We start from the raw sequence: 10184 nt of genomic DNA, 5'->3' as shown, positions 1-10184 counted from the left end.
GCGGTTCTACAGTCTACTCTCGTGTAGTTAACCGACGGATATAAGCAGCATACCAACATCCCTCAAGAGAAAAGTATACAACAGCTATATCTTACCGGTACTCACCTAAGGGGCAGAAACGTGGAGGCTAACAAAGTGGGTACAGCTTAAGTTAAGGACAACGCCGAGAGCTATGGAAAGAAAAATGGTAGGTCTAAACGTTAAGAGATCGGAAGCGGGCGGATAGGGTGAGATAATAAACGCAGGTTAATGACATCCTAGTTGAAATCAAGAGGAAGAAGTGGGCTTGGGCAGGGCCATGTAATGCGAAGGCAAGACAACCGCTGGTCCTTGAGGGCAACGGAGTAGATTCAAACAGAACGCAAGCGTAGCAGGGGGAGGCAGAAAGTTATGTGGGCTGATGAGATTATGAAATATGCGGGGATGCGGTGGCCGCAAGCGGCCAACGACAGGCTTAATTGTAGAGACATGGGAGAGGCCTTTGCCCTGCAGTGGGTGTAGTCGGGCTAATGATGGTGATAAAGATGTTGATGATCATGATTAACAGCTTCACCGAAGGTTCAACTAAGAATACAGCTTCTCCTTGTGGCCTTTATGTGCCTTCAACAAGTTATGCTGTTTCTAACCGGCTACTGCGGAAGATATCCTCTACGATAGCTGAGAATCACGCTTTTAAAGAAGCGGTTTCCTATATCCTGCATCAAACGCCCGGCAGATGGGTTATCTTTACCGACTTCAAAGTACATGTGCAGATTCTGTTCAATATGCTGAATAAAACCAACCATTAGCGCGTTTCCCTCTACATCGGGTATCTACACCGATTAGCTATTGCGTCAGGCCACCGCATAATATTTCAGTGGATACCAGCACACTGTGGCATTCTGAAAAATGATAAAGCAGATAGCGCGGCCCGCAAATGCCGCCAACATCGTAGATACATGCGGACTTTCTTCGCAAAATGTGATGTATCTCAAATGGCTAAAATATTTGCATCCGAAGAAATACGTAGGCTCTGGAGCTTAACGACACATCACTGCCTGTTTCTTTACACCATCGACCCATATCTCGGATCAAGGCGCCGACCCAGACTACCTCGCCGTCTGGAAACACTTTACCACCGATTTCGCCTGAACGCTACATTTACAAATGGCTTGCGATACCGTTTCGGGGAAATTAAGAGTCCGCTCTCTGACAACTACCGCTTCATAGAACCTGTGGAGTATACACTGATTAACTGCCCTCCGTATCCTGACGACTGTGAGCACTATGAAAACTGCATGGAGAAGCTCTCTCGAGTGCCTCTAATAATGAACAGTGTCCCAGGGCCATTAGTCTGCCTTAGGCAACAAAGATATGCAACGAACGTTTTACTTGCATAATTAATTGACACTGGACATATTGGAAAGCATCAACTTCACCTTGCATGTTACCCTCACCCATTCTTCATGCAGTGAATTTTGTTCGCCCGTTTTTCGGATTATGCACTTGATCACTTTATACGTTACACCGTTTGTCGTGTTCCGCCTTTGTAATCTGTACCTTTCATCACTCCTATCTTGGTCCTGACCGGACTGATAGTATCTCTAATAAATAAATAAATAAATAAATTACTCCCTGATGCACCATAACACGTATTTAATGACCGTGGTTCATATTCTCCCCTTATTCTTTTTTCTGCACCGCTCTCCTTCCGTCTTTGTTTCCCAAATTCCCTTTCCCTGGCAGAGTAGCATGCCAGGGAATTTTAAACACCAACTGAATTCCCTGTTTTACATTAAAGTCTACCTCTCTCCTTGTAGGTGCTCAAAATGAGTATCTTTCGACATCAAAAGCGTCTGCATACGCTAACCATTCTAAACATTTACAAATAATTTTGCGCATAACATTTTTCCAGTGAAGAGCTCAGAAAGCTTTTTTAGGAAATAAGTATCAGAACATCTTTTTGTGGAGAATACTCTCCACGAACTTGTCATTCTAGGTGCCAATGCTTATTACATTACTCAAATTTTTTGTTTATGTAAACTCCTTCTTACACAGTTTGTTCTATTTCTAATGTTCCTTTGTGCTTCCCACGTTGTTTCCACGATTACTTAAACCTCTTGTCAGCAATATCGATATGTGCGGGTGTTCTTTATAGGATATTTCCTCATTTCTATTCCAGTATTCCATTGTTTGGTTGCAACAAGTCAGGAGTTCTTTCAAGGCCACGGATAATTCGAACTTCCTAGCACCGTAAACGATCTGCTGTCCAAATTCTGCTTTATTTTTTGTTATTACCTGTGTCTGCTTTTATTTACATAAATGACTATCCTCGATCTACTTGTTTTATTAAAGCTGTGATCTCAAGGCGACCAGTACGGGGCGTTTGTTTGAGGTTCCACCTTTCCTGTTTTTAATTTATTCACTGCGAATCATGGTCTGGGCCGATTTTGACGCACACATGGCGACATCATCGTCTTTGGCGACATCATCTGATGAAACAGATAGTGTCCAAGCAGACCGACATGTCACAAAAGCATCTAACTCCATCATTTCTTACATGGGTATGCCTAACTGAGCTACCTCCCCCCAAGCATTTGGGCAGGAGAGATGTTATTTTCGTCCAAGAGCATGTTACCAAGGTTTCAGTTATGACAAGAAGCTTATCCCGAGCTATTGCTGCCTTCAGCATGTTTTGGAGTTCTCATGAAATCTGCGGCGGTGCTGTAATTTTTTTTTGTGCCCCTTCAATCGGCCACCAAGTTCTTTAGTGTTCGATGTAGTGGCCGCGTCAAGCCCATTAAGTGCAAGTGCTGACCAGGTTTAAGCTACGTTGTACAAGGATATTATTCACGCTGGTATTCAAGGTCTTCTGAAATTTTTGAGGTCGTGAGCTCCTTCCTTTCATATGAGCTCAGAGCTTGGCTGAAAACTTCCTCGTATAGCTACATGATATCAATGAATCCCGTTTGTAAGCACGCTTAGTATTCATACCCTAGTGCGGGGTCACAGCGATAGGCCCCACTTGCGATGATTCAGGAGGCGGCATCTTACAGGTCCGGAGTGTGCCTGGAAGGTGTCCCAATTTCCTCCGGACTTTCCACACACACACACACACACACACACACACACACACACACACACACACACACACACACACACACACACACACACACACACACACACACACACACACACACACACACACACACACACACACACACACACACACACACACACACACACACACACACACACTCACTCACTCACTCACTCACTCACTCACACTCACACTCACACTCACACGCACACGGACACACAAACACACACACACACACACACACTCACACGCACACGGACACGGATACACGCACACACAGTTTTTCTCAAAATAAAAATTGAAAATAAAAAGCTTTATAAATAACAATCATCGCCATCAGAACCTGTGATAACTTTCTTACATTGTATGCAGACATCTCATGCTAGACCGCATCTCCATTTTCTTCCAGTTTGTGTCAGTGCATCACGAGTTCGATTCTTGAGGCAGGCGAATGAAGTTTTATATACCTCGGTACATGTTGGCATAAAAAATATTTTCGCTACTCTGTGAACGTAAATACGGCTGAAAGAGCGAAGTAATGAAATTTTACTAAGGTTTTAGAATAGCCGGAGTTACGCTAAGCGTCCGTTTAAGGATAGGTCGACTGACCTCCATTCTTCCCGTAGCCCTAGGATATCCGCGATAACTTGACCACAAAGGCTCATCTTCGTAAAATCTCACTTGACGCCCTTAAGTGCCCCTTCGGCAACGTCACATCAATGGCGTCCCCATGGGCACGCCATCGGTCGGTTACGCACACCCCTATGATGGGCACAGGTGTTATTGAGCGGACGGGCGTCCGGTTGAAATGCCAGAAAACGAATGAAAAGTAAGAAAAAAACAAAACACACTCTCAATGCTCATGATTTATAATTCTGGTGTGGTTTGTATCTATATTTTCGATTTTCGTCTTCACTAACAGTGCCTCCTCTCCGTGGGGCATTTTCTTAATTACTTCAAACTTTTGTGTAGAGTTACACAAAGTAAAGGTTATCATGGACATAACGAGGAATATCATCAGATATTTGCATTCTAGTGATATTTTGGAGTGCACCGAAGGCGAGTTTTAAAAAAGGCAAATGCAAGTTACCTCAGTCATCGGATGTTGCATTTATTCGGAAAAACTAGGAAAGAGAGTGAACTTTAGATGACTTCCAGGAATGCTTTCAGATTAATGTTTGCGGGCTTTAAATAGGCAGTGTATATTGAGTACGCTGCAGCCGCATCTGCAGGTTTGAATGGTTTGAACGTCGACGCGTAATTTGGAAATTATCGTTAGTGTGATAATTATCATTTCAAGTTTTGCACTGGCCTGTTCGGTACCGCTCACTGCTCGCACAGCTGCCTGAGCCAGTTGCCAATAAGTGGTTGCCTTAAACGGGTGCTGTCGAAGGCGATATCAAGAAATAATCATGTAAAGGAACTAACTAGAAAAAAAAAACACAGGGACCCTGGGCTGAAAATAAATTAATCCGCTACAATGTCTTTCCAGGTACCAGCACCGCCGTGTACTGCTGGCCATCGCAGAACGGGAAGTGGCTGTACCTCGCTCAAAACGAGTCGTTCTTGACAGCACGCAGGAGTCGCAGTAGCAGAGCCGTTTCATTTGTACATTGCCTCTTATCTGGCTGGCTTCGTCATCTCATTCGCACTGGCGGGAGAGATCATTTTCCGTTGGCGTCTCAAGAGACAGCTCCATGATGGGTAGTGAAGGCTAGTAGTTTAGTGCATCAAGACACTACGGCCTCAACGATTTTAGACAACACGTGCGATCGTCTCGAGTTCTGGAGTGAAACCGCCGAGAAATGAGCCTTGTGTTGAATGCATACCCGACACCTTATAGACAAGCTTAAGAAACGAAATGCCTGAAATAATGCCCGAAAACAGGTAGCACAAAAATGGGCAGCTGATAAGTTAAGGATTTAATGAAGAGCAGATCAAAATCTCAGTCACAAATCAAGCCCAATCAATGATACGTGAAATGAAATTGAACCACGCTGCCCAGAGAACAGGATGTACCACAACGCTACCTGCATCATCTGGCGCATCAAGTCGCGACGTCATCTTTCATGACGCATTGAGATACGGTTACAGGCCACAAGGTTCCGCTTTTGAAGTAATGTTTGGTCTAAGTAAGAGATGAAAAAGGCTGCAGTTATGTTGTTCTAAGGAAAACTGAATATCCTCGCCAGCCAATGGGGAAACTCGTTTTAATTACGAAAGCATTACTTTACGGGGTTACATCCAACCTAGAAACTTGTAGCGTCCATGACAATGATGATGCAGTAACAATATTAACATTTCCGTGATTTTGTTTCGAAGCCATAGCGGCGCGAACTGATTAGCACCGGTAGCCACAGAACGAGAACACTATGCTATCGCAGCCTATCACGACTCTTGTGAAAATGCAACACAGACACACACGCTGTGCATTGCACATCGTCATATTTATTAACTTCCACCTTCGGCGCGAACAGGTAAGACCAGCTTAACCTCTAGTAGAGCTTAACGTTAGTCTAATATCGATCCCAGACATGCCGGCGACCGCCCAGCAAAGTGAAACAATCAGCCAATCAGGGTCAACACGTGTACTCGCTCTTCTACTCGTGTTGACTACGTTAAACCATACCACTTTTTTCGACGGGGCGGCGCAGAAACACACTTCTTTGTAAAAGGCCGCACGTTCCACTGTTTGCCGTGATCTGAGACGACGGGAGCGGCAAAGTCGTCAAGTGCGTTTTGCGTTACTCATCACGAATCCGCGTAATGCATTTGTTACGAACATACACCATTTTAATTTTTCAATGCTCGTCGCTATGGGATGTGAACCGAAAGCGTAAGCGCCGTCGCATTTCTTCAGCTGCTTCCGCCTTGACCGTCTCCTCAGGTGCCACACACTGCGAGCGCACGGATATCATTTAGCGCCGTTTATCATGAATACGGCCAACGTGCCCGTCACCAAACTGAGTCGCATACTATCACGCCGCGCGGGCTTACCCATGAGATTTGAAATAAAGCTGAAAAACGGCCCCGAGCTAAGAAATGACTGCGTCGCTCCACCTTAAAACATGCAGTCGCGTGCTCGTAGGTGTCGTAGTTGGTTTCCCATCGCTGCTCGTGCTTTGGGCTCGCTTTGGCTGACCGCATACGGTTGCCGCCCTGCTCCTTTAATAAGGTCCCAGTGCCTTTAACAAACCCCCGTCTTACATTTGGTGGAGTCGCCGGGTAACGATATCGGCTCTGGAGCTCCGTAACCGCACTCTTCTAACACCTGATATGCCTGTGGACACCCAAAATCAAGCCGTGCAAGCAGGCCCACCGACAATCATCTGTGCCGGCTCCCTTCGCCAGCGGGACCCGGCTGTCTTCAGCGGAACAGATGAACACGACGTGGAAGATTGGATCGCGTCTTACGAACGTGTGAGCCTCTAAAACAAATAGGACGACGAGACTAATCTCAACAATCTCATATTATATCTTACCGGTGTCGCCAATTTATGGTACCGCAACCATGACGGGTATGTTGGAACTTGGTCGGCCTTCAAAACGAAGTTCTCCGAAGTGATTAGTCGCCCAGCCGTCAGACAACTCCGCGCCGAACAGCGCTTGCGTGAACGGTCGCAGCAGGTCGGCGAAAGATTCACTAGTTACATAGAAGATGTAATCACCCTCTGCAACCGAGTGAACGTCAGCATGCCGGAAGCTGACAAGATAAAGCAGATCCTGAAAGGTATTGATGATGACGCCTTTCAAATGCTGCTAGAGTGGGACTTGCGCACCGTTTCAGAAGTCATCACGCTGTGCCAGAGGTTCGAGGAGCTGCGTACGCAGTGGGTCCTGACTCTTCAGCACTCAGCTCATGTAGAGTCACTTGCTGGACTGACGCCCGCAGCTGATAACTCCTCTCTGCTGCAGCAAATCAAAGACTTTGTGCCTGAGGAGGTGGCCCGTCAGCTTTCTCTTCTGCCTAGCCCCCAGGGGTCGCCACCATATTTGGCCCCGGCTCTCCAACATGCTATTCGAGAGCAGGTTGCTGAGGCGCTTCCGTCCGCCCATTCATCATCACATGTCGCTGCTCCATTGACATACGCTGACGCCGCTCCCAGACCTGTCGCCACCCCTCTGAGTTATGCCAACGTCGTCCCAAGACCTGCCGCCCGTCAACTTACTTACGCCGAAGTCGTTGCTCAAACTCCGCCGCCTACGTACCCTACAGTGTCAGTGCCCGTACCAGCACCGGCACCTTATATGCGACCCTCTCCACGAGACCGAGATCCCTGGCGCACGAAGGATAACCGGCCTATTTGCTACTCCTGCGGATTGCCTGGGCACGTAGCCCGCGATTGTCGTCGCCGTCTCCCCGTTTCGGCACCGCCGGTCGGCTAATGGCCTCCAGCGCGTCAGTACTTTGCGTCTGCTGAGCCCCGTCCGTCGACTCGACCGTTCTCCCCCGACCGTTCACCGCTTACCGATCGCCGTTCCCCTTCGCCGCGGCGCCGCTCCATCTCTCCGATGCGTCGCCGTCCTAATAATTCGCAAGAGGAAAACTAGATGCCGCACTTCCTGAGGCAAGAACTGCGTCACCGTCGAACTACGAAATACCTCAGCTGTCACCTGCGAACCGTATTGACGTTTCGGTCGAGGGAATTTCTGTCATGGCCCTTGTCGACACTGGCGCCGCAATTTCAGTAATAGACGCACAACTTTGTCGCCGCTTGAAGAACGTTAAGACGCCAATTGCCGGTCTCTCGCTGCGCACGGCCAGCGCTCAGTACATCAAGCCGTCAGCAGCTTGCACAGCACGAGTTTTGATTCACGACGTCCTACATACGATCGAGTTCGTCGTCCTGCCGTTTTGTTCCCACGATGTTATTTTGGGCTGGGATTTCCTGTCTCGTCATGCTGCGGTCATAGATTGATTGCGCTCAGGCTTAAGTCGGAAGTCTTTCCCCAATCGCTGCCGGACGCTGCTCTCTCGTCGTCATGTATTAAAGCCCTCGTCGCCGAAGACATCGACTTGCCTCCGTGCTCTTCCGTTCTTGTGCGCCTCTGTTGTGACCCTCTCCGTGATGACACTGTACTTTTCACGCCCGCTCATACTTTTCTCCGCCGGAAGTCTCTTCCCCTGATTTACGCCGTATTGACTATTTCTGCCGGCCTATCCGTACGGTGGGTCTGTAACCCGTTCTCCTGCCCTAGTGCTTTGCGCCGTGGCGAATGTGTCGGAAGTGTCCAACCCATCGCGTCTATTATAACCCGTGAGGAGACTGACGATGCATCGCACATCAATCTCACTGCGCTCAGCCCACCATCTTCTACGCCCACTTCTTCCTCTACATAACTGTTTCTCCGCTCCATCGACGCAGATCTTCCTCCGCCGCAGCGCACGTAGCTTCTCCACTTGCTCCACCAGTTCAGCGCCTCCTTCGACTGCCATCACAGCTCCCTTGGCCAAACCTCGACTGTCACACATCGCATCGACACAGGTGCCCACGCTCATCTACGGCGGCGCACCTATCGTGTGTCGACAGCCGAGCGCCAAGTCATTGAAGATCAAGTCGACCAATTGCTCAAGAGCGGCGTTATCCAGCCTTCAAGTTGTCCTTGGGCTTCGCCAGTTGTGCTTGTCAAAAAGAAAGACGGCTCCATCCGTTTCTGTGTAGACTACCGCCGCCTTAACAAGGTCACGCGCAAGGACGTATATCCCGTGCCACGCATCGATGATGCGCTAGACTGCTTGCAAGGTGCCCAAATATTTTCTTCTTTAGATTTACGCTCCGGGTACTGGCAGGCACCCATGGAAGAGGCCGATCGCCCCAAAACAGCCTTTGTAACCCCTGACGGCCTATATGAATTTACTGTGATGCCTTTCGGCCTTTGTAATGCTCCTGCCACCTTTGAGCGGATGATGGATACCATTCTGCGTGGGCTGAAGTGGAAGACCTGCCTCTGTTACCTCGACGACATCGTCGTGTTTTCGCCTGACTTTGACACTCACCTCTCTCGACTGAAGCACGTTCTGATCTGCCTCTCTGACGCCGGCCTTCAGCTCAACTTAAAGAAGTGTCATTTTGCCGCCCGCAAACTTACCATTTTAGGCCACGTTGTTTCTAAGGACGGTGTCCGTCCGGGCCCGGCTAAGCTTCATGCTGTGGCTGCGTTTCCTCGACCTACTTCTATCAAAGATCTGCGCACCTTCCTGGGTCTGCACTCCTACTTGCGTAGGTTTATACGCAACATTTCCTCAATTGCTGCACCTTTGACACAACTTCTGTCCGGCAGTTCCGATCTTTCTCAGTGGTCCCAAGTTTGTGACGACGCTTTCGATCTTTGCGTCGTATCCCGATACTGCGCAATTTCGAACCAAACGCACCTACCGAGGTCATACTGACGCCAGTGGGGTAGGCATTGGCGCCGTACTCGCACAACGCAAATCTGGCTTCATCGAGTACGTCGTTGCCTATGCCAGCCGCACGATAACAAAGGCTGAATCTAACTACTCGGTCACTGAAAGAGTGTCTGGCGATAATTTGGGCCCTTACCAAGTTCCGCCCTTACCTCTACGGCCGCCTGTTTGAAGTCGTGACCGACCACCATGCGCTATGCTGGCTTTCCTCTCTGAAAGATCCATCCGGCCGCCTCGCGAGGTGGGCCCTTCGCCTCCAGGAGTACGATATCCGCGTCGTATATCGTACTGGCCGCAAACATCAAGACGCCGATGTCCTATCCCGCTGCCCACTTCCAGCCAATATTTCCAGCCTTTCCACCTTCGACGCCTCCTCACCGATGCTTCACATCAGCGCCATGCCTTCCTCGCAGCGTGTCGACCCATGGATCTCTTCTCTTATTGACTTCCTCACGAACCCTACGGCTGCTTCGCCTTCGCGCACTCTTCGCCGCAATGCTTCCCATTTCTCAATACGTGATAACCTCCTTTATCGCCGCAACTACACCTCCGATGGCCGCAAGTGGTTGCTAGTTATTCCCCGCCACCTTCGCTCGGAAGTCTGCGCCCATTTTCATGCTGACCCGCAGTGTGGTCATGGCGGAGTGGTCAAGACCTACGATCGCATCCGACTACGATATTATTGGCGTGGCATGTACA

This window comes from Amblyomma mixtum, unplaced genomic scaffold (genome assembly GCF_055824585.1).
Source record: "Amblyomma mixtum isolate Tamu unplaced genomic scaffold, ASM5582458v1 scaffold_19, whole genome shotgun sequence".
Classification (NCBI taxonomy): domain Eukaryota; kingdom Metazoa; phylum Arthropoda; class Arachnida; order Ixodida; family Ixodidae; genus Amblyomma; species Amblyomma mixtum.
This window is presented reverse-complemented; position numbering follows the sequence as displayed.